The sequence below is a fragment of the Mixophyes fleayi genome, chromosome 2, assembly GCF_038048845.1.
Source record: "Mixophyes fleayi isolate aMixFle1 chromosome 2, aMixFle1.hap1, whole genome shotgun sequence".
Taxonomy (NCBI): Eukaryota; Metazoa; Chordata; class Amphibia; order Anura; family Limnodynastidae; genus Mixophyes; species Mixophyes fleayi.
The window spans coordinates 113458555-113482992 of record NC_134403.1 but is presented as its reverse complement, the minus strand read 5'-3'; positions in this window follow the sequence as shown (position 1 = coordinate 113482992).

The window sequence follows — 24438 nt, the reverse complement described above, 5'->3', positions numbered from 1 at the left end:
GTTCCCACTCCATGCTAAATATTTATTTGGTCATATTTTGATTACCTCAAGGGCTTCTATAGCACAAAGCTGGAAATCCTCACTCCCACCTTTGATAAAGAAGGTAGTGGCCAAAGTACAGTTTAGCTTTGAAATGGAGACTGTGGGTATGCCGTATTCTACTTCTCCTTTATCTCCATTAATGAGATGGTTTAGTTGGCAAGAATATGTTACAGATGGTGAATAAGCGCCTCCAACTTAACAAAACTATATCTCGCCTCTCCATTCATCCTCGCTCAATGAATCCCGCAGGGGTTTCCATAGCTCCCTTTAGGTGGCTAGATGACAGATATTTTCTTTTTCTCTGAGTAAGTGGCATACAGGGTTTTTGACTTTCCATGTTGAATGTACTATAGATATTGTACTGTTTGCAATGTTCCTCCCTACTATGCACCCCCCTTCCCCTCTTTTTCTGTTGTCCTTCCCTTCCCCCCTCCTCTTAATTTCTGTACAACTTAAATGTTTAAAACTAATAAAAATGCTATTGATTAAAAAAAAAAATTGTAATCAACAGTTGATTGATATCTTTCAGAAATGTGATGGTTCAAACCTTGAAAGTTTTGACCAACCAATACTTGAAATCATTTGAATTACTATTTGTTTAGACAGATTGGATGACCACAATCATGCAATCTCTTTTCTGTGCATGTCGAATTTATCAAGCATATTACATTTAGTGTAGAATGTGTGTGTATACATTATTTATGTTATGTCCAATAAAACACCCTGTACATGACATTGCACTTAAAGTTTTGGAATTCAATTTGTTTGTCCTTATCTTTAGCCACATGTAATTGTAAATCACTTTATTCGCTTCATTTTGACTGCAATGGTATTAAAATGACGTTAAATATCAGAGTAGTTTGATTTGTCTATTAAGAGTCTTTCCACAGTACTGTTGCTAATATATTTTTGTTAATAAGCTTAAATGGCAAACCATTCAACAGTTCAGCCACTTGTCTTTGGTAATTTTGTGTTAGAATTTAATTTTTGAACAATTTTTGGTTTACATGAAAAGTATACATATTTTCTACATAACTAGTCAGTATACACAGAGAATCATTCCATGAAGCATTACATAAGATTAATTGGCAAGTGTATTGGACAAAGCCTTTGCGAGGGCTTACTGTCAGAGAGCACCATCTAATTACATATATTGTAAGACATTTCTGAAAACTTTTGGCACGGACTTTGATTCACATTCTGTATCCAATCTAGAACAAAAATAGTATGCTATGTGTATTGTCAAAATCTCATGGTTGTCTTGATACCTTACATTAAGTTTTCTGAACAAAAGTGGTAGATCTGTGGGATTGCATATAAGAGAGAATGTGTTCTCCTAAATAGAACATCTCTGCAAAGCTCTGTCATGTCTGACATTGATGAAATACAATGTAACAGCATAAAGTCATAGCTCTATACAGGGCCTGATTAAGGGTCACAGCCGCCCTAGGCTACTACACTGGTTGCGCCCACCCCCTCCACCAATGTGTGTAAGTGTAATTATATATATATATATATATATATATATATATATATATATATATATATATCTATATATATCTATATATATATATATATATATATCTATATCTATATATATATATATATATATATATATATATATATATATATATATACACACAGATAAATATATATATATATATATATATAGATAGATATTTATATATAGATATATATGGATGTATGTAAACAAAATTGTTAAACGTTAATTAATACATAAAACACACTTCATTATGCACTTCCTCTCTTACCTGCTCTTGCAGCGTAGACTACCTGAAGTTCTCTTTTGCTTATTCTTGGAGCATTGTCCTGCATTTAAAATGTGCAAAAGTTGTATTATAGTGCAAAATTTGAACAAACCCTGAATGATTCAAACACAACATTCAATTATGACCATATAAAACAACCCCCTGGTACAGACATAGACGATAAAATGAATGAAAATTATTTACAATCATATACTAACATCTACCAGCCCTGTCTATCTAGTAATTAGTTTTCTAGTGACAGCTGAAACCACAGTGAGCATCCCCATCACCGCCACACAATCAGGGCCGGATTTACCGCTAGGCAATCTAGGCACCTGCCTAGGGCCTAGCGGCTCTCGGGGGGCACAGCTGGGGGGGGGGGGGGGGGGGGCAGGAGCGAGTCGGGGGAGGGGGCGTCGGGTGCCGCGAAATGGGTCCCGGCAGCCTCTCCTCCTCTCAGTATCTCAGTGATAGAGAGAGAGAGGAGAAGAGGCTGCCGGGACCCGACGAGCGATCACGTGACTCTTTTTTTTTTCTTTTAAATCTGTTTGGACTGACCGAGGAGGAGCAGCGCGCCGGAGAAGAAAGGCAATAGAAAGGTAAGTAAAACAACGGAGGGACAGAGGTGGTGATGGTGAAGGGGCACAGAAGTGGTGATGGTGATTGGCACAGAGGTGGTAATGGGCACAGAGGTGGTGATGGTGAAGGGCACAGAGGTGGTGATGGGCACAGAGGTGGTGATGGTGAAGGGCACAGAGGTGGTGATGGTGAAGAGGCACAGAGGTGGTGATGGTGAAGGGCACAGAGGTGGTGATGGTGAAGGGCACAGAGGTGGTGATGGGCACAGAGGTGCTGATGGTGATTGGCACAGAGGTGGTGATGGTGATTGGCACAGAGGTGGTGATGGTGATGGGCACAGAGGTGATGGTGATTGGCACAGAGGTGGTGATGGTGATTGGCACAGAGGTGGTGATGGGCACAGAGGTGGTGATGGTGATGGGCACAGAGGTGGTGATGGTGATTGGCACAGAGGTGGTGATGGTGATTGGCACAGAGGTGGTGATGGGCACAGAGGTGGTGATGGTGATGGGCACAGAGGTGATGGTGAAAGGGCACATGTGATATTGTGAAGGGGCAAAAGTGACAATGAAGGGGCACAGTGTGATGATAGAGGGACAAAAGTGACAAGAGCACATACTTGGATTTATGCGTATTATTTTTGCAAACAACTTAAGTATTTCTGCCCTGACTTCAATATTTATTAAGTTGTTTTGACCCAACTACTTCAAAAAACGGGACTGCTTGGTAATTATTTAGGGGTGCCTTTTTCTGCAGCGGGGTGGCCTTGCTCTTTTCACATGTTAGGTACGCCCCCAAAGATGCAAGCCACGCCCTCACCACCTTTGGCGGCGGCACATGCTTTCATATCTACATAACTATAGGGGTATATGGTAGGCATGCGGCGGCACATGCTTTCACTTCTACATAACTATAGGGGTATATGGTAGGCTGCAAAAATATAGTGCTATGGATTGTTTCAGGGAGGGGGCCCAAAAACAGTATCCTGCCTAGGGCCCTATGAGGTCTAAATCCGGCTCTGCACACAATACAGACATCCTGCCCTCCACAAGCTATTTCATCATCTCCCCCACCAGCCAATTCATCCCCCCTGTCATTTTTATCAACCCACACCTGACAGTTTATCCAATTCATTAACCCCCCTCTAGCCAGTTCATTACCTCCCCATATCCAATTCATAAGCCCCCCCATCTAGCCAGTTCATTAATCCCCCCCAGTCATCTCTCTCCCTCCACATGCGATGTGTCACCCCCCCCCCTGATATTTATCAAACTGCACTTACCCTGCTGTCTTCTGTTCCTCCTTTCTCCAGACGCAGGCGCTTCTGTCTTCTTCACAGGCAGCTAAAAGCATCCAGCGCTGTTAACTGCACTGTCACTGCAGGCGCGCTCTGTGTGATTAGTGTGATCACGTGAGATGTGACCACACTAAGCAAAACACGACAGCCACACTGACAGGGCAGCTAACTGCATTGGATGTGCTGTTAGCTGCGTGATTGGGTACAGGGCCATGCGGGACCTCCCCCTTGAGGCCAGGGGTGGCCCCATTAGAGGAGGAAGAAGCCGATCGCCGGCATGTTGAAGAAAAAAACAAAAAAAAAACACTTGATCAGGCCCTGGCTCTATAAAACAATCATAAGTATTTTTTTTTAGAAATAGAACATTATTTGTGACAAAATGTAATATATGTCTTTAAAACACAAATATATAATGCATTATTTTTCTTACATTATTGTTAATATATGTAATGTATTACTTTTCTATAATTCAAAGTAGACAATAATATACATAGTGCAAATCAAATTTATAATTGGTGAGCTGTGTTGTCAGACTAAAACAAAAAGCAATTAGCGTTCAATAGGTAAGCACACTGGGTCTGATGCAGTTGAACATATACCCATTTGTGCAATGAAAATTGTGAGATTTCTCTCTGAACATGCCCACAAAAAAAGAAACTGCAAGTACCTATGCCTATGAAGAGTTGCATGAATCTACTACTTGCGTCTGAAGATATGTGATATGGGGGGGAAGGGGTGTTCTATTGCAAGTCTAGTATAGTAAGGATGTATTTGTGGAAATATAAGTCAATGTAGCCATAAACACAGGCACAGAAATGTGAGGGGTCCACTGGGGAAGGGGTGGGGATGTCCGAGTGCCCAAAACGCCCCTGTCTTCATGTGCAGGGCACTCGTTTTGCTGTAAGGCGAAAAGGGACAGTATGGAAGGAACAGCTCCACAAGGTGAGTTCACCAAGGGAACAGCACTCTCCGCGACTATACTCACGTACACGAGGCCCTTTGAGTATAGCAGGGCACAAGGCCCGTTGAGCATAGCAGGGCACCAGGCCCTTTAATGTAGAGAGGCACAGGCCTCTGGGTAGGGGAACGATAGGCTCCCGCGAGTGTAGCAGGGTGGCTGCCCTATAGTGTAGCAGGACATTGGGTCTTTGCGGTTAGAGGGATAGAAGGTCCCTGATGGTTAGCGGGGCAGTAGGCCCTTATAGTTGGAAGTGGCCGCTCGGCCCAGGTCTAGCAGGACGCTAAGTCCCGACTCCTTCCTCGCACCTTGTCTTACGACCAGCACCTGTAAAACAAGGGAGACAGCACAAAGAACAATCCCTTTCCCAACACCCCAGATACTCACTCAATCCCAAGGAAGGCTATGGAACACACCGTACCTTGCATCTCCTCACGCTGACCACTCCCACATCCTGAGATGCTGTACTCCCAGCTGTTAAGCCAGCCTTGTCCTGGGAGTTAGCTGCACTTCCGGATGGAGGAGTTATGTAAACCGCTCCAGTACTCTACTTCTTAACTACCAGGGGACTAAGTGTCCCCTACACTACTTCGGGACTTAGCGTCCTGCTAGACCTGGGCCGAACGCCCACTACCAACTATAAGGGCCTACTGCCCCGCTAACCATCAGGGACCTTCTATCCCTCTAACTGCAAGGACCCAATGTCCTGCTACACTACAGGGCAGCTGCACTGCTACACTCGCGGGAGCCTATCGCTCCCCTAACAAGAGGCCTGGGCCTCTCTACACTGAAGAGCCTGGTGCCCTGCTACGCTCAACAGGCCTCGTGCCCGGCTACGCTCAAAGGGCTTCGTGCCCTGCTACGTCAAAGGGCCTCATGCCCTGCTCCACTCTGGGGCCTTGTGCCCTTCAGGCTCTCTAGCGATGGGGCCTAGTACCCCTCTAACCTAACGCTGGGGCCTGGTGACCCCTAACCACCTAGGGCCTTGCGCCCTCCTGACTACCTTGGGCCTTGCGCCCTACTGACTACCTAGAGCCTTGCACCCTACTAACTACCTGGGGCCTTGTGCCCAGCAAACACCTATAGTGGCCACCCAAACTGTGCCACAAGCCTAGTGCCTGAAAGGTGCTCCCGGGCCTTGTGCCCGACCTAAGTGAGTAGTTTTATACTTACCTGCTCCGCGCAGGGAACTTCGCTTGCCACACCGTCTTTGGGTCTTCCAGACCCTCCAGCGCCTCTTCTTCCATTTGGCGCTCTGCCCGCAGTCTTCGTGGCGGTGCGCTCTTAGCCCTTGCAAAGGGTCCCCGCTGATGTTCACCTCGTAGGCGTCTTCTTTTGGGTGTTAGGGCGGCAGGGTAGCTCACAGTCCTTACAAGGGCTCCTTGCCACTTCTGCCGGCGTCTCTGGCATTAGACGTAGCTGGACATCCTCTTCTTTCTTCTCCGCCGCAGGACTGAAGCAATGGCAGCGCCTGGAGATTATTAAAGCCGTGGGCGCGCCGACGTCATCAGCCGACACTGCGAGCTCTAATTGGCTCACGGCAGCACCAAACGTTCAAGTGGCCGGAGGCGAGCCAGGATTGGTTCGTCTGTCCGGCCACTTATTGGCCAGCAGCGGGAAGCAAGCCCTGATTCACTCGCTTGCCCTCTGCCACCGGGACCTGCAGAGAAAGAAAAAGGGATACTCACCGCTGGAACACCGGACTGATGAGTATCTTCCTCCATCTTCTGTCTTCGCCCTCTTCAGGGGCAGCTGGTCCACGGGGCACTCTTCCACAGATATACCTTTTAAAACTGTTTTGTGTACACCATCATTGGAGCTGGTGTAAACACACACTAATTAGCTTATGATGACACAGATAGCCAGCACTAGCTCAACTCTTCTGATTGACTGATTGAGATTTTACCTTTGAAGCTACTGGGTGCTTTTTTTAATTGATAGTGTATGTATCATAGGAATTTTTTATTTGTATTTAAAAAAATTTTTTTAATACTTTCCTTCATACATGTGAAGGAAGATTATATGTGCTATGTTATATGAAGAGCAAATTTGTTTTTGCCTATGCAAACAAATGTTTACAATGTTTAATTGTGCTTATGACCTGGTTCTGTGTATGTATATGTGGGTGTAAGTGCACCTGCAGTAAAACAGATGCATATACTACAGATGCACACATGGGTGCATTGGGAACTTAAAGTGACCCTGGAAAAAGGTCTGAAAGTAGCCTAATGTAGGCGGGGCCAAATAAATGGTAGGCGGGGCCCAGTATGTATGTGGGCCCACTGTGTGTGAGTGTGTGCACCCATTGTATGTACCTGAGTATGTGTGTTTTTGTTGCTTTCCCTACCTATGACTGCTTGTGTCTTTAGATCACTTGCTGCTCTGGATCCTGGAATGTTGGGAGTCCTATCTGGGGAAAAATGGTTGCATGAAACTTAGAAAACTCCAACCAGCCCTGGCATTAAATCAGTAGCACACACATTTGATAATAATTAGGCCTCCAACCAGCCCTAAAATTAAATTAATAGTATTCTCATTTAATAAATAGACCTATTTCCTTAATTCCAAACAGGTCCAACAATAAATAGCATTTAAGTTAAATAAATATAACCATTTCCCACAACCATCCCTGACATTAAATAATTCATATTCACATTTAATAAATAGTCCACCTCCCCAAACTCACCCCCAGATTCAATTAATAGCCCCAAGCCAGCATTAAATTAAAGGTCTGGCCACCTCATCTTAAATTAATAGGCTTAAATATTAAATTAAATTGTCCCACCATCACCCCACAAATAACATAGCACCCACTGGTCACCATTATCTCACATTATATTACCACAAGCCCCCCTGCCCTCACCCCCATTACATTGCCATAGCACACATAACACACACACACTACATTAACACACACACTATATTACCATAAGACCCCCTGCCCTCACTCCCATTTCATTGCCATAAGCCCCCTTGCCCTCACCCCTATTTCATTGCCATAAGTCCCCCGGCTCTTACCCCCATTCCATTGCCATAAGCTTCCCTGTCCTCACCCCCATTACATTGCCATAACACACACACTACATTAACACACACACTACATTGACATAAGGCCCCCTGTCCTCATCCCCATTGCATTGACCTAAGCCCCCTGCCCACATATACACATTACATTGCCATAACACACACACACACTACATTGACATAAGGCCCCCTGTCCTCTTCCCCATTATATTTAAGCCCACCTGCCCAGACACACATTACATTGCCATAACATAGACAGACACTACATTAACACACACACACATTACACTGACATAAGGCCCCCTGTCCAAACCCCCATTACATTGACATAAGCCCCCCTGCCCATGCACACATTAAATTGCCATAACACACACACTACATTAACAGAAGACACCCTCAAACCCATCACACTTGCTTTGTTCAAGCCGCACTTCCTGCGCTGCACACATGGGATGGCACCTGTCATGTGGTACGCGTCCCATGTGACATCTGTTTATTATGGGATAGGGATGATAAGTTCCCCAAGAAGGAAGCTGGCTGGTCCCAGGGAAGGGACCAGCCGCCAAACAAAAATGCTGCGCCCCCCAATGGCACCCCTGATCTGGAGGGCCCCCTTTGTGCCCCCACCCCCAATCTGTCCCAGTGTTAGTCTGACCCTGATTGTTGGCCAGTAATACAACAAAAAAAAGCAAAAGAAAATGTAATTGAAGAAAAAAGTACATAAAATAGCCTATGGTCGGCCTCATTAGGCTGCTGACCTACTTGGAAAATTCCCAGTAAAGTCTATGACCAATCTGCCCCTGGATGCAGAGCTGGACAACTCAGCATATGAGTTGAAATACACAATTCTTGTGTGCATATCTTTGGTCATTATTTACTCTCATGTAGCGCTTAATTTTGTATAACGTCCTTCCCTCCTATCACCTGCAGCAAATGTAAATTCAGGAGCATCATATTGAAGAACTAGAGATGGACGGGCTTGGTTCCCCGAGAATCGAACCCACCCGAACTTTGGGTATCCGAGTACCGAGCCGAGCAGGCTCGTTACTCTCCCACCTATTCGGAATTAAAAACGAGGCAAAACCTCATTGTGACGTCATTGGATCTCGGAGCTCGGTTCTTGCGATGTTTCAAATGCATAAATATCCGCCTCCACAGCAATCCATTGCCATTTGACAGAGGGAGAGAGAAGGATTAGGTTGCAGGATTAGAGCAGGGAGAGAACAGTTATTACAGCACTTATTACAGCACTTATTACAGCAGGAAGAGAGCAGTTATTAGAGCAGGAAGAGAGGAGTATAGAGGAGGCATTTTTGCAAACATTACAAACTGTTTGGAGTGTTATATTCCCTCCAAAAGAAACTATTTTCTGCCTGCAGAAATTGTAATATATCAGCACAATTTCTTTCTGAATTTGCACTACAAGTGCTTGGGGTGTGACAAATTCCCCTGTTCCAAAAAAATCTATTTTCTGGTGCTGAAATTATTAGATACCAGCACTATATTTTTCTGAATTTGCACTACAAGTGCTTGGGGTGTCAGATATTCCCCTGTTCTAAAAAATCTATTTTCTGTGGTTGAAATTATTATATACCAGCACTATATCTTTCTGAATTTGCACTACAAGTGTTTTGGGTGTCCGATATTCCACAGTTCTAAAAAATCTATTTTCTGAAATTATTATATACCAGCACTATATCTTTCTGAATTTGCATTACAAGTGTTTGGGGTGTCAGATATTCCCCAGTTCTAAAAAATCTATTTTCTGGTGTTTAAATTATTAAATACCAGCATTCTATTTTTCTGAATTTGCACTGCAAGTGTTTGGGGTCTGATTAAAATGGATTCATAGCAGTCCACATATGAGCAGGATCAGCAAGCAGCTGCTGGCACTAGTCCTGATGGTAGTCTTCCCTGTACGTCATCTGGTAAAGCCTATGTAAAAGTCTTTTTAAGTCAGGAAAAAAAACACATAAAAAAAACACCTTTTACCGTGTTGAAGAGAAGAAGAGCTGTAACTGATAAAAAGTTAACTGGCGAGAAAAAAAAAATTGCCAACATGCCATTCTACACACGCAGTGGCAAAGAAAGAATGAGGCCTTCGCCTTTCTCTATTAGTGCGAGATCTAAAAATGTTACTAAGCCTTCTTCTTGTAAGGTCACTCATGACCAAGCAAGACCAAGTAATTCGGAGTCCAAAAGTGGTGCACAAATACTGTTACGTGTGAAAGCCGAGCTGCAAGAAAACAGTAAGGCATTAGAGGAAAATGTATGCTCAGAATCAGAAATGACACCAATCCCTGAGGAGAGTCCATCCACCAGTGGTATGTGTAATCGTGAGCATTCTGTTTGTGTACCCATAAAGAAGGGCTCTTTCAGTAGTTCTGCTGATGTGTGCCTAACAGCCCGAGTGTAGCCTGTGATACACCAATTGAGGATGTCACTTTGGAATTAGAAGAGGATGAGGGGGAGATTTGTGTAGGCGACGAGGGCGCTAATGAGGATGTTGATGATTATGAGGCAGACAAATACCAAATTGCCTTTCTCAATTTCTATTTATATTCTTAATTATATAACGGCTAAATAGTTTTCTATTTTACTCCTAGTGGAGAGGGGATCTGATGCAGACAGATACCAAACTGCCTTTGTCCATTTATTTTTTATATTGTTCAGTCTATCCAGGCTGCTTTTTTTTTTACAACAATTTTTTTTACAACAAGCAGTTGCCAGAGAAACTGAAGGAGAAGACGTCCAAACAAGATGTTGATAACTCTTGGATCCTTGCGAAGCGAATTAAGTACTTAATCTACAATTACAATATAGTTAGCAGATTTACTTTGTTTTATTTCATCCGCTAAATTTCTGTAGCTTCTTCTCAAAATGTATAATTAAGGCAATCACTTGACTCAAGCTAAGTGTATCTGCACTCTCTTCACAGATGACTACTTCACTGGACTAAAGTACATTCCACTCAAATGCTAGTCTTCTTGCAGCTGCTGCATTCTCCTACATGCTGTTGCAGAATCCAGAAAATGACCCTAAATTTTTCGGGACACAAACAGCATCTCCTGCATGTCATTGTCATTTTTTAAAAGTTCTGTAACACCAGGAGAGTCCAAGCAGGATTAGCCATGTTGCAATGACATCTCTTACTTTTTGTAACAGATTGTCAGCTGTATGCCTCTTACTGAAGCCGCTGCTACACAGAGTAGCCTACTTCTGAAAAATGTGACGTACTTGGGTACATGGTCCTGCTGTTCCTGCTGGTGAAGGCGAATCACCAACCCAGTGGGCTGTCACAGTCATATAATCTTTAGTTTGCCCAGTTCCGCTTGTCCCCATATCTGTGGTTAAGTGTACAGTGGGTAGAATGGCATTTTGTATCCCAATAATTAAATTTTTAAGAACCTTCTGGTAGAGGTGAGGAATAGCATTTCTAGTAAAACGGTGTTGTGATGGAATTTGGTAATAGGGACAGAAGACCTCAAGTAACTGTCTAAAACCTACATTAATAGTGGACATTGGACGCAGATCTAACACTAGCATAGTCCCCATGGCGTCTGTGATCTGCTTTGCGACTGGGTGACAGCTTTCATACTTGCTTCCTCTTGCAAACGATTGTTTAACAGTCAATTGTTGCTTCTACGGATATAGATGATGAAGTTGTTGGGGGTGTAGATTGCGGGTGCTGGGATCTAGATGAGAGAAGGGAGGTAGATGATGCTGGACTGCTTGTTGTTATTTTTTTAACATAAGTTTCTGATTTTCCCAACAGCTTTCCATGAACTCACTTCAAATGCCGTAACATGGATGAGGATCCTAGATGGTTAAGGTCCCTACCTCTACTGAGTGTGGCTTTAAAAATGCTACAAATGGCTAGACAACTGTTGTCAGGATTTGTGTAAAAATAATTCCACACTTAAGAGGTGGATTTTTGGTCTTATGCCCAGGCAGGACAATGGCCTTTTTCTTATCACTGGCAAGAACTGCTGCAATCTTTGTTTGAAAGTGTATGAAAGTAATATTGTGACCTATGAGGTGGTCAAAATTGAATGAAAATTACTGGAAAATAGTGTTAGTGAGGTTAATAATAATGTAGGTACAAAATAATACCTAAATTATGTTATTTTAGCCCAAAAATATGATTTTTTTTAAAAAATAGCAAAACAAAACCAAAACCAAAACACGCAAGGGCGGTTTTGGCAAAACCAAAACCAAAACATGAAGGTAATCCAGATCCAAAACCAAAATACGGGGGTCAGTGAACATCTCTATATTGAACACTGATTTCATTTTACAGGCTCTCTGTAGGCTGATTGATTTCCGCATTTAAACTTTAACTAATAATCATCTAATTATTGGCCTGCCAGCTAGTCTATTATTACTAGAGATGGTCACTGACCCCCGTGTTTTGGTTTTGTATTCGGTTTTGGATCTGGATTGCCGTCATGTTTTGATTTTGGTTTTGCAAAATCGCCATTGCGTGTTTTGGTTTTGGTTTTGGTTTTGGTTTTGTTTGGTTTTGTTTTGCTATTTTGTTGGAAAATCAATGTTTTTGGGGCTAAAATAACCAAATTTAGTGCTCCACCTGTTTCATGGATAAGTAATCTAATTGTAAAGCTAATAAATTATCAAAAAAACAGTGTAATTCCTGGTAGGTAGGCCTTCATTAATTCTACATACAAAACAGATTGTCTTTCACTCCATCTATGCATATTGGCAATGCAGCCATCGTATTTGGATGTATATTACACCCTACACTTATAGTTAAATATGTAAAGAAATGGAAAAAGGCAGTTTGCTTTCTGTCTCTATAGGCCCCCTCCACTTGTTGAAAAAAACAAACAATTCAGCCGTTATAGACTGTACAATATTAATTGAAATGGACAAAGCAAGTTTGGTTTCTGGCTCTCTAGGCCCCCCTCCAGTTTTCGAAAATACAAACAAATTCAGCCGTTATAGACTGCACAATATTAATTGAAATGGACAAAGCTAGTTTGGTTTTTGTCTCTATAGGCCCGCCTCCACTTTTCGAAAATACCAAAAAATTCAGTCGTTATCGACTGTACAATATTAAGAGAAATAGACAAAGCCAGTTTGGGGTCACTCTGTCTATGACACCCTTCCCTTAAGGAGAAATTGGCCAAACAGCAGCCTTTCAAGACGGTACGTGATATGGAAATACCACAAGTCCCTTTCCTCTTTGGGGGTAGATTGCACCCTACACTTACATAGAAAGTTTTAAAAAGATATTATCATCATCATCTTCAGCTTCATCCTCACCCTCATCAGTGTGTACGTCATCATCACAGACTATCAATTCATCGCCGCTTGAATCCGCCATTAGAGAACAGTCAGTGCTTGGATGTCTTTGATGGTGAAGACCTTCCTCATGGAAGATGTAGTTCATTTTTATAAACATCATTTTCTCCACATTTTTTGGAAGTAACCTTCAACAGCGATCACTGACTAAGTTCCCAGGTGTACTGAACACTCGTTCAGAGTACACACTGGAGGGTGGGCAGCTTAGGTATTGCAAAGCAAGTTTGTACATGGGTTTCCAAATGGCCTGCTTTTCCTCCCAGTAAGGAAAGGGACTGTCTGACATTCCCATATCAATTACCTCTTGAAAATAATCCTCCACCATCCTTTGCATGTTTATACTCGTATTGGATGGAGTTATGGGCAAGGTCACACATTTTTTTGAAAAATCCTTCAAACCAGCCCAGATGTTAAATTGCTTTGGTCTGCCCCCTGCGTCTTCCCTGCTTCTTTTTGGGAAATTTTATTTTTTACGAGCAGCAGCAGCTTGAGAAAGTGAAGGAGGACACGTCGTCAAGCCGAGGCCCAGTTCAGCGGCCAACTTGCTGAGCAATAGCTCCTTGCAAAAGTTCACATCTCGCTCATTTACAAGTAAAGACTCAATGTAGGTTTTAAACCTTGGATCAAGCACAGTGGCCAAAACGTACTGATCCGAGTTCAAGATCTTAATAACTCGAGGATCATTGTGAAGCAAAAGAAGTACTTGATCGACAAGGCCAACATACTTTGCTGAATTGCTTGCTTGCAGCTCCTCCTTCAGTTTCTCAAGCTGCTTTTAAATAGTCTAATTAATGACTTGGCTCAAACTAGCAGAGTCTGCACTCACCTCACACGTCACAACTTCAAATGGTTTCAGCACCTTGCACAGCACTGAAAGGAATACCCACTGTGCAAGAGTGAAATACATCCCCCCTCCTTTCCCAATGTCATGGCTTGTGCAATATGCTTGGATGGCTTTGCGCTGTTCCTCCATCCTCTGAAGCATGTTCAGGGTGGAATTCCACCTAGTTACCACCTCTTGCTTAAGTTGGTGGCAGGGCAAGTTAAACTGCTCTTGGAGCTTCTGTTATCTCCTACATGCTGTGGCTGAATGCCTGAAATGGCCTGAAATTTTACGTGCCACCGAAAGCATCTCCTTCACCTCACGGTTATTTCATAGGAAGCTCTGCACCAACAAGTTGATGGTGTGAGCAAAACAGGGAATATGTTGGAAATCACCCAGCTGTAATGCTCGCACTATATTGTTGGCATTATCAGAAATGACATATCCTGGGGAGAGTCCAAGTGGTATAAGCCATGTATCAATCACATCTCTTAGTTTGCGTAACAAATTGCCAGCTGTATGCCTGTTAGTGAAGCCGGTGATACAAAGAGTGGCCTGCCTGTGACAAATGTTACGTAGTGGTGTACATGCTGCTGTTGTTCCTGCTGGTGAAGGTGAATGACCAACCCAGTGGGCTGTCACAGTCACATAGTCTTTGGTTTGGCCACTTCCACTTGTCCACAAATCTGTGTTTAAGTGGACAGTGGGCAGAGTGGCCTTTTTCAGCGCAATCTCTACATTTTTCCACACTTTTTGGTAGAGTTGTGGAATTGCTTTACGGGAGAAATGGTGTCGTGATGGAATTCTGTAACGCGGACACAAAACCTCAGTTAACTGTGAAAAACCAGCTGCATTTATTGTGGAGATTGGACGCAGATCTAACACTAACATTGCAGCCATGGCGTCTGTGATTCGCTTGGCGACTGGGTGACTGCTGTCATATTTGCTTCCCCTTGCAAATTATTGTTTCACAGTTAATAGCTGAAATGTAGGACTGCTCATTTTCTTGACCTGCCTCTGGGATGACGATTCACCCAAAGCAGCAGCAACAGCAGCAGCAGTGGGACTAATGCTTTCTTCAGAGGAATCAATAATAGTGCAGGAGTCATCCAGCCTTAATAAGTGGGATGCCGGGCTAACTCAGAGCACTACTGAGGATATTGATGAGGATGGTGTGGTGGGTGTATTTTGTAGCCGTCGGGATGACGGTGACCGGAGGGTCTTAGCTGATGATGGAGTGCTTGTAATTTTTTTGGAAGAACTTTCAGCTTTTCCCAACACTTTGCCATGAACTCGCGTTAAATGGCGTAACATAGATGAGGTTCCAAGATGGTTAAGGTCCCTCCCTCGACTGACTGTGGCTTGACATACACTACAAATGGCTATACAATTGTTGTCTGGATTTGGGTAGAAAGAATTCCACACATAAGAAGTGGATTTTTTTGTTTTATGCCCAGGCATGACAATGGCCTTTTTCTTGTTACGTGCCAGAACTGCTGCCACTGGTGCAGGACTTACACAAATAACCTCATCCTCATCAACATCCTCATTAGCGCCCTCGTCGCCTCCACAAATCTCCTCCTCATCCTCTTCTAATTTCAAAGTGGCATCCTCAATTTGGGTATCACCGGCTACACTCGGGCTATTAAGGCACACATCAGCAGAATGCTCACGATTAGACATCCCACTGTTGGATGGACTCTCCACAGGGAGTCATTTGTGACTGGAGTCATTGGTGTCATTTGTGAATCAGAGCAAACATTATCCTCTAATGCCTTACTGTTATCTTGCAGCTCGGCTTTGACGCGTAACAGTAGTTGTGCACTAATTGTAGGCTTGGTAACTTTTTGGGTTCTGCCACTAATAGAGAAAGGTGAAGGCCTCATTCTCTCTTTGCCACTACGTGTGTAGAATGGCATGTTGGCAATTTTTTTTTATCGGCTCTTAAATTTTGATCAGTTACACTTCTTTTTCGCTTCAACACAGTAAATTTCTTTTTGGTGTCTGTTTTTTGGACTGATTTCGAAACACTGTGTAGTTTGACATCGCCTTGCCCAGATGACGTACTGGGAACACTACCATCAGGACTGGTGACAGAACCTAGTTGCTCATTCTGCTCATATGTGGACTGCTTTGAATCCATTCTGAGCCCAAAGCACTTGTAGTGCTAAAAATTATTTGGTAGATACTGCTGACAAATATGACTTTTGAAAGCCAGAAATATTTATGCACAATTATGGGGGATACCCCAAAAGCACTGGGGAGTGCTAAAAATTATTTGGTAGATACTGCTGACAGATAGTAATTTTGACAGCCAGAAATATTTAGGCAAAATAATGGGGGACACCCCAAAAGCACTGGGAAGTGCTAAAAATTATTTGGTAGATACTGCTGACAGATAGTAATTTTGACAGCCAGAAATATTTAGGCAAAATAATGGGGGACACCCCAAAAGCACTGGGGAGTGCTAAAAATTATTTGGTAGATACTGCTGACAGATAGTAATTTTGACAGCCAGAAATACTTAGGCAAAATAATGGGGCACACCCAAAAAGCACTTTGAGTGCCAAATATTGAAAAAAAAAAAAATGTCCTCTATCCTCCTCTCTTCTCAAGCGATTTTTGTTAGCACAATTGGAATCAGAATATTGTATACTCTGTCCCTGCTCTAATCAGCCTGTGACTACACCCTGCTCTCTCCCTCTGTCAAATGGCGATGGATTGCTGTGGAGACGTGTATTTATAATCTTCAAGTATCGCGAGAACCGAGCCCCGAGATCCGACGACGTCACAATGACGTTCGGCCTCGATTTGAATTCCGAGCGGGCGGGAGAGTACCGAGCCGAGCAGGCTCGGTACCCGGATACCCAAAGTTCGGGTGGGTTCGGTTCTCGGGGAACCGAGCCCGCCCATCTCTAATTATTACCAATGCAGAATTTATCACACAGAAGTCCTGATGTCATGAGATGCATTTTACACAGGATTATCTGCCTCCGTAAACATGAATTAGGAATTTGCTGCTTTTTCTTGTAGACATTTTTTTTTATCTATTTGCCATTTGTTTTATTCAATATCCAAATAAGCATTAGTTAAATGTATTTGATATGTAGCACCATTGTATGTTTGTTTTAGTAAATTTTCTGTTTTCTTATAAGGTTAATTTTGTATACATATATTCTTTATAAACTATAAAGGAAAGACATAATAATACAAATACACCACTATTAATAAATGTATTATTTATTAATTCTTAGTGGTGTATTTGTATTATTATTGTTTCTATAGGGGTGTCTTATTCAGTGCTGCTTTTTTCATTGTCTTTCTATGATTATTAAACCCTTTGCTACACTGCTTCTGAGGTGCTTCTATCATATAGGAGCACTGAGGAGTGTAGTACATTCTGTTGAATTGTACTTACTGAGATGCAGAAAAACAGCAGAATATGTATGGAAGACTTTCCTTTATACAGAATAAAACAAACATTTTAACAGCACTTCAATATTCCTTACGTCCAAAGTCCTTCCTCCTTACAAAATGCACTGTTATTATAAAAACAAAGACTTATTTCCAACATAACATTGTAAAGTTCCACCACAATACAACTCATTTCATTATGCAACAATTGGTAATTTGGCACAAATGATCAATGCGTTTTTTACGAACAAGTAGACAGAATTAGGCAAATGCTTCTTTTGAAAACACACACTAACAATGCTGCATAAACAAAGTTTCCCATTTCTCTCTCTTCTAATGCATGTCATACCGCTGCCTCTGACTTTTCAGTTTCAATTTCTTTTATATAACTTTATTCCCACCAATACTAATATATTTTCTTATGTTATTATGTCAAATACTTGAAAAATAACATTTTAGCACTATAAGTAGTATTGTGACAATGTATCCCTTACTATTTAGATTATGAGGAAATTTGACGTGACCAATAGTCAGGGGCGGGCTGGCCCGGGGGGCAGGGGGGCAGCGCCCCCCAGGGGCCGCACAGTCAGACCGCTATTAAGGCCGGGGGTAGGCTGGCCAGCCCCCCCCGGATGCAATATACCACATTTTCACCAGCAGCCGCATCTGATGACACAGGATGCGGCCGCGTCAGCGCACAGGTGGCCGCATCACATGACAGGCGATGCGGTCGCGTCCCGTGTCATGTGATGCGCCCCCCGGGCTGACATCTCCCAGCCTGTGCCTGCCAATAGTCTGGCAACGGGTCTGATTAAACACCTCAATTCAATAATTAATAGGTGTGGTCAAATACTTTTGTACATATTACACAGGTGTAGGTTATTCTATATTTCTATGTATATTTGTATTTATTTATTTTTTTGATGGGATCTCAATATTGTCCACATTCTTAAATGGGCAGAACAAACTGATTGCCATATTTTAGAAGTAGATAGATATAATAATATTTCAAGCAGGTGTTTATCCTTCACTTTACAACTGAACTCACTTATTAAACAAGCTTGAATAGAGAAAACAACTCCTTCTTGATTTATGTTACTGTGTATACTGCAATAAGCATGGAAAAATGAAAGAAAGCTGGATAACTTTCTGAAAATTTCAGACAGAAGGTTGTACCCAAGCAAGGACAATCTCAAGGCTACAAATGACTCTCCAGAGAACTTGATGTTCCTGTTTAAACTGAATATAATGTTATTAGGAAGTGTAAGACAGCCTTCCTGGTCATAACTGCAAAAGAAAACTTGATTGAAGATTGCAGTGCAGAATTGTTCGAATGGTGGCGAAAGCACCTTAATCAATTGCAAAACAAATTCTAGCTGACCTTACGACACACAGTAATACAGTTTATCTTGAGAAAGTATAGCAAACTCAATGAAAGTGGATTATGAAAGTATAGGTTGCCCAGGAGAGCCCCACTGCTGAGGGAGAGAGAGACGTAAGAAATCTGGAGGTTACCAAAACACACCTGAACAAGCCAAATTTTTTATGGGAGAATGTCCTGTGGACGATGAGACGTGTCACGCTAGCCGTGATACTGACACCTACCTACTGGTATTGACGCTGCTTGCCTAGGAGTTGCGGAGACTTAACGTGTCTCTGGCCTTCGCCAGGGAACCCTGCAAGGAAGTTTGGACTTTGCAGCAAAGACACATAGGTAGCAGGCCTCCTAGGTAGCCACCAGAGATGTAGAAGGGGTTGGTGAGGTCGTACAATCCAGGTCAGAACCGTGCAGGCAGATAAGTACCGAAGGAACAGGCAAAGGCAGAGTCAGGGAGTTCAGAGGTCAAACCAGGAGATCCAAAATATGCCAAAAGGAGAATCCAAGTAGAAAGTCAGGAAAGCCAGGTCAGCAACCAAAACGACAATCAGGGTGCAGGAACACAGACAGAAGCGCTGGAACATAAGAGGACCTTGATACTCTGGCACCCTAATGATGCCAGGGAGTCCCTTAAATAGTGCTTTCCGTGTTCTGATTGGTGGCAGTGGGATTGGCTGTCAGAATCAGCTGACCGCCGACAGGAAGACAGGGAGAGCACCCCGTTGCCCAGCAACGGAGAAACGGAGAAGCTGCGCATGCACCGGCAGCCGCCGGGGCTGACTACAGGCAACGGGACTCAATTGGCCAGCACAGGAAAGCGCCCATCCCCGGCACTTAGTTAATGTGTAAGGACGGTGCCTGACAGACCACTGTAGAGGTTTTTTAAACACATTAATAAAACACACGTAAAACACATCATACCTATGTTGAGAGAAAGCAAATTTAAGTTTTCAAAGATAAGAACACCTTCCTCAGAGTGAAATATGGAAGTTCAGTGATGTTTTGGGGTCGCTGTGCTTCATGTGGCACTGGGTGCTTTGAACATGTGCATAATTTCTAGAGATGCTCACTGACCCTCGTGTTTTGGTTTTGGTTTTGTATCTGTATTACCTTCAGGTTTTGGTTTTGCCAAAACCGCCCTTGCGTGTTTTGTTTTTGTTTTTGGTTTTGTTTTGCCATTTTTTACAAAATTCCTATTTTTGGGCTAAAATCACATAATTTAGGTCACTAACACTATATTACAGTGATTTCCATTTAATTTTTACCATCTCACAGGTCACAATATGGTTTTCATACACTTTCAACCAAATACTGCAGCGATCTGGCTGAATGGTAAGCGACAGAGCAATGACTCAAACACACAGCAGTTACTACCACATCTAGGACACATTGGCACACAGCAATGGAAGAAAATAAAAGTGGGGCAAGATGGAATTGTCCTTGGATCATGAAACCAGTTATGGTTCATTGCATCGCTCCACCTGTTTCTTGGATAAGTGAGGTAATTCTACAGCTAATACATGGTAACGATCGCTTCACCTGTTTCTTGGATAAGTGAGGTAATTCTACAGCTAATACATGGCAACAAGCGCTGATCCCCCGGTATGTGTGCTTTTATCAGACACACACCAATCCAGGGTGCCAGACAATGCACCATAAAGAGCCATTGAAATTCATAGCAAAAAGCCAGTTCCTCAGTGAGCTTCGAATCAGCCCCAATTCCCACAAACTTATAATCTAGTTAGGTACCTTTCATGTAAAGTGCTGATTGCAAACATAACAAAACAGGTGTGGAAGAATGTGGCCTCTAAGAGGCTGACTACTAGACACAAAGACATTGCATGGAAAGCTATCCAGTGATGTCTGCCTCTCAGGACATTCATGCACTCCTGGAACCTGTGCCAATATGTCCACTGCCCCTTCTGCATCACCAGAAGGGAAACAGTAGAGCATTTTTTTTGGGACTGCCCCATTGCACAGGCACTGTTGGATGCCTTGGAACATGAACATAAGAACAGAGTGCTCAGAATTTGCCTTTTATACCATTCGGTATTTTATGAATTTTTTCCTGGGACCCACATCATTGGGACAGTTCAGGAGACCTGGAGCCTAATGAACTGCTTTAAAGATGCTATTTGGCTTGCCAGGAATCACCTCATCTTGAAAAGGAAGAAGATGACCATCCAAGACAGGCTGATCCACAGCCTACTAAGAGACTATAACACCATTGACATTCCTGAGTAAGATGATTAATTTTCTGTCTCCCTCTTCTCCTTCTCCCCCTATGTGTCTGTTTATTCAATGTAACACTGTTGAATTTGCCTGCAAATTCTACAGACAAGCCTGCTTGTCTTCCTCTTCATCTTTGACTGTTAGCAATGGAGCACTCGTCTTTGGGTGTATATTAGACCCTACACTTATTAGTGCAAATGAAGAAAAAATCCTGCAAAGACTTGTAGATTAAAAAAAATGACCAAAACAGCTCTTCTAGAAGGGTGTATATATTAGACCCTACACTTATTACTGCAAATGAAGAAAAAAAGCCTACAAAGCCTTGTAGATTAATAAAAATGACCAAAACAGCTCTTCTATAAGGGTGTATATATTAGACCCTACACTTATTAGCACAAATTAAGAAAAATACAGTTTAATCACTGCTAGGCCCTCCCTAAACAAGCTAACAATGGGCTTGTTAGAGTAATGGCAGAAACACACATCAGTGCCAGGAAAGATTAATGGTGCAAGATGGAATTGTCCTTGGGTCCTCCCACCCACCCATATGTTGGATCTTACAAAGGACATGCACACTTTAACAACCAAGCACTTCAGCGACAAGGGCTGTCACTTTTGTGGCTGAAGTGCCTCGTTAGTTTGGACCCCCCACTAAGCCAGCTATAAATGCCCTAAAGGCATGTTAGACCAACAGTGCTGTGAAATGAATTCTACACTGTCAAGATGTTGTCGTCATCATCTTCAGCATCATCCTCACCCTCATCAGTGTGTACAACATCATCACAGACTATTAATTCATCTCCGCTGGAATTCGCCATTAGAGAAGTGTCAGTACTTGGATGTATTTGCCGGTAAAGGCCTTCCTCGTGGAAGATGTAGTTCATTTTGATGAACATCATCTTTTCCACATTTTTAGGAAGTAACCTCCTACGTCGATCACTGATAAGGTGACAACTGCTGACAACTCTTTCTGAGTACAAACTGGAGGGTGGGCAGCTTAGGTATTGCAAAGCAAGTTTGTACATGGGTTTCCAAATGGCTTATTTTCCTCCCAGTATGGAAAGGGACTGTCTGACATTTCGATTTCAATGAACTCTTGAAAATAATCCTCCACCATCCTTTGCATGTTAATAGTTGGATTGGATGGAGTTATGGCCGAGGTCACACTTTTTTTGGTAAAATCTTTCAAACCAGACCAGGGGGTAAATGTATCAAGCTGCGAGTTTGCAACTCCAGCGATTTTCTCAGGAGAGTTGAAACTAGCCGATGTATGAAGCTGAGTTTTCATACAAAATCGCCAGAGTTCTACTTCTGTCAAAATCGCTACTTGCAAAATCGCCAGAGATCAAACTCACCACTGTTTGCCACTGCAGCTATACAAGTCTACAATGTATGAAGCTGCGAGTTAGCAAACTCAGGAGAGTTTGCTTCTACACACACCAGATACAACACGCTGCTTGATAGCAGCGTGTTGTATCAACACATCACTGTTACACTGCCCTGGCAGTGTTAAAAAGTTAAAGAACAGATAAAAGTTTAAAAAAAAAAAAGCGTGAGGTCCCCCCACTATTTATGCTTAAACCTAGTGCTGCCTGACTAGTGCTGGTCCCGTGAAAATCGGGGAAAAATTTTGCGTGGGGTCCCCCCAATTTTCACTTTACCAGCACTAGGCAAACCAGCCAGGGTTGGCGGCACTATAGCAGGGGGACGCGCGGCAGGGGTCCCCCTGCCATAATGACTAACCCACCGTAGACTGTTCAGCACTGGGCTGGATTCCCTAGGGAGTGGAGTCCGCCGAAAAAAACGAGGGGCCCCCCCACTAGCGTGGGAAAATACCATAATACAGTACTTAGCTCCTACGCAAACAGCGTAAGAGCATTGCGGAACGGACCTCCTACTAGGTAGGAGGTGTTTGCGGCGGCTCCTGGCTTTTTATTTTTTTTTACTTCAATCAAGACTAAAGAATCGGGAAATTACAAATATGTGCCCCTTCTGGGTGAAGTGTTCCAGTTGGCACAGATTTGTTTATGGAGGTACAAATGGCTGGGACTGGGGCAAGCCGGCAAGATGGATGTACAAATAATAAGGGACATTGGATCAAGAAAGAAGATATCATCGGTAAGTATTTGGTTTTTTTTATTTTTATTAAATAGTTGTGGTTAAAAAGAGGGTGGTTAGTGTCTTTATTGTGGGTTTTTTATTTTTAATAAATATGTGTGGTTTGTATGAGGGTGTTGTTGTTTTGTTAACTTTTTTCTTTGTGGAACCACAGGGCCCAGCAAGCCAGGAATGTAAGGGCATGTTGGCACTTGTGGTTCTCCAAGTGCCAATATGCCCTGGCTGCCGTGGGTATGCTGGTGCTTGTAGTTATACAAGCACCAGCATGGCCACACTGTTTTTGGCAACCTGGCTGGCTGGGACTTGTAGTTCCACAAACAAAATTGTTGTCAGTTTATTTTTTTTAACCATTTAGCGCCGTATTACCCTACTACCCACAGCCCTGGGGTAGTAGGAAGAGCCCTAGTGCTATCAGCACTGGGCTGGTTCTTTCTAGGGGGGGGCCCGCTCATTTTTTTCGGCGGACCCCACTCCCTAGGGAATCCAGCCCAGCGCTGAACAGTCTAGGGTTGGTTAGTCATTATGGCAGGGGGACCCCTGCCGCGCATCCCCCTGCTATAGTGCCGCCAACCCTGGCTGGTTTGCCTAGTGCTGGTAAAGTGAAAATCGGGGGGACCCCACGCAAAATTTTTCCCCGATTTTCCCCGGACCAGCACTAGTCAGGCAGCACTAGTCAGGCAGCACTAGGGTTAAGCATAAATAGTGGGGGGACCTCACGCTTTTTTTTTTTTAAACTTTTATCTGTTCTTTAACTTTTTACCAGGGCAGTGTAACAGTGATGTGTTTGCCAAACACAGGAGAGTTTGCTAAACTCGTCAGTGTTTACATCACTCAAAATCGCCAGAGATGACCAGCGATTTAGAACATGAGTCTCAAAATCGCAGCTTGATACATTTCCAGTTTTTTTTCAAAAAATCGCGGGTAAACATCCGCGATTTGCCGTGATTTCAACACGCTGGCAAACTCGCAGTTTGATACATTTACCCCCAGATGTCAAACTGTTGTGGTCTGCCACCTGCGTCATCCATGCTTCTCTTTAGAAATACAGTTCAATGACTGCTATATTAGGAGTTAAGCTCTCAGACAATTCAGCTTTTTTATAAGGGGGTATATGAGACCCCAAACACTTTGTAGTGCAAATTCTAAAAAATGTCTGCTCTATACTGCTCTATTCCTGCTTTTTACTGTGACCTAACCCTTCTCTGTCCCTCTCTCAAATGGCGCTAGATCGCCGTAGTGGTGGGTATTTATTAATTATAAAACTAGCAAGAACTGAGATCCAACGACGTCACAATGACGTTTTGCCTCGTTTTGGAATCCGAATAGAGGCGAGAGTGTCAGAAAGCTAAGTCTCTGTAGTTCACTGAAGTCAATGGGGCTTATAGCAGGACAACAAGCCCAAACATGCTTCATCAATCACCCAGGATTGATTCAAAACAAGATGATGGACTAGTCTGAAGTGGCCAGCAATGAGCCCAGATC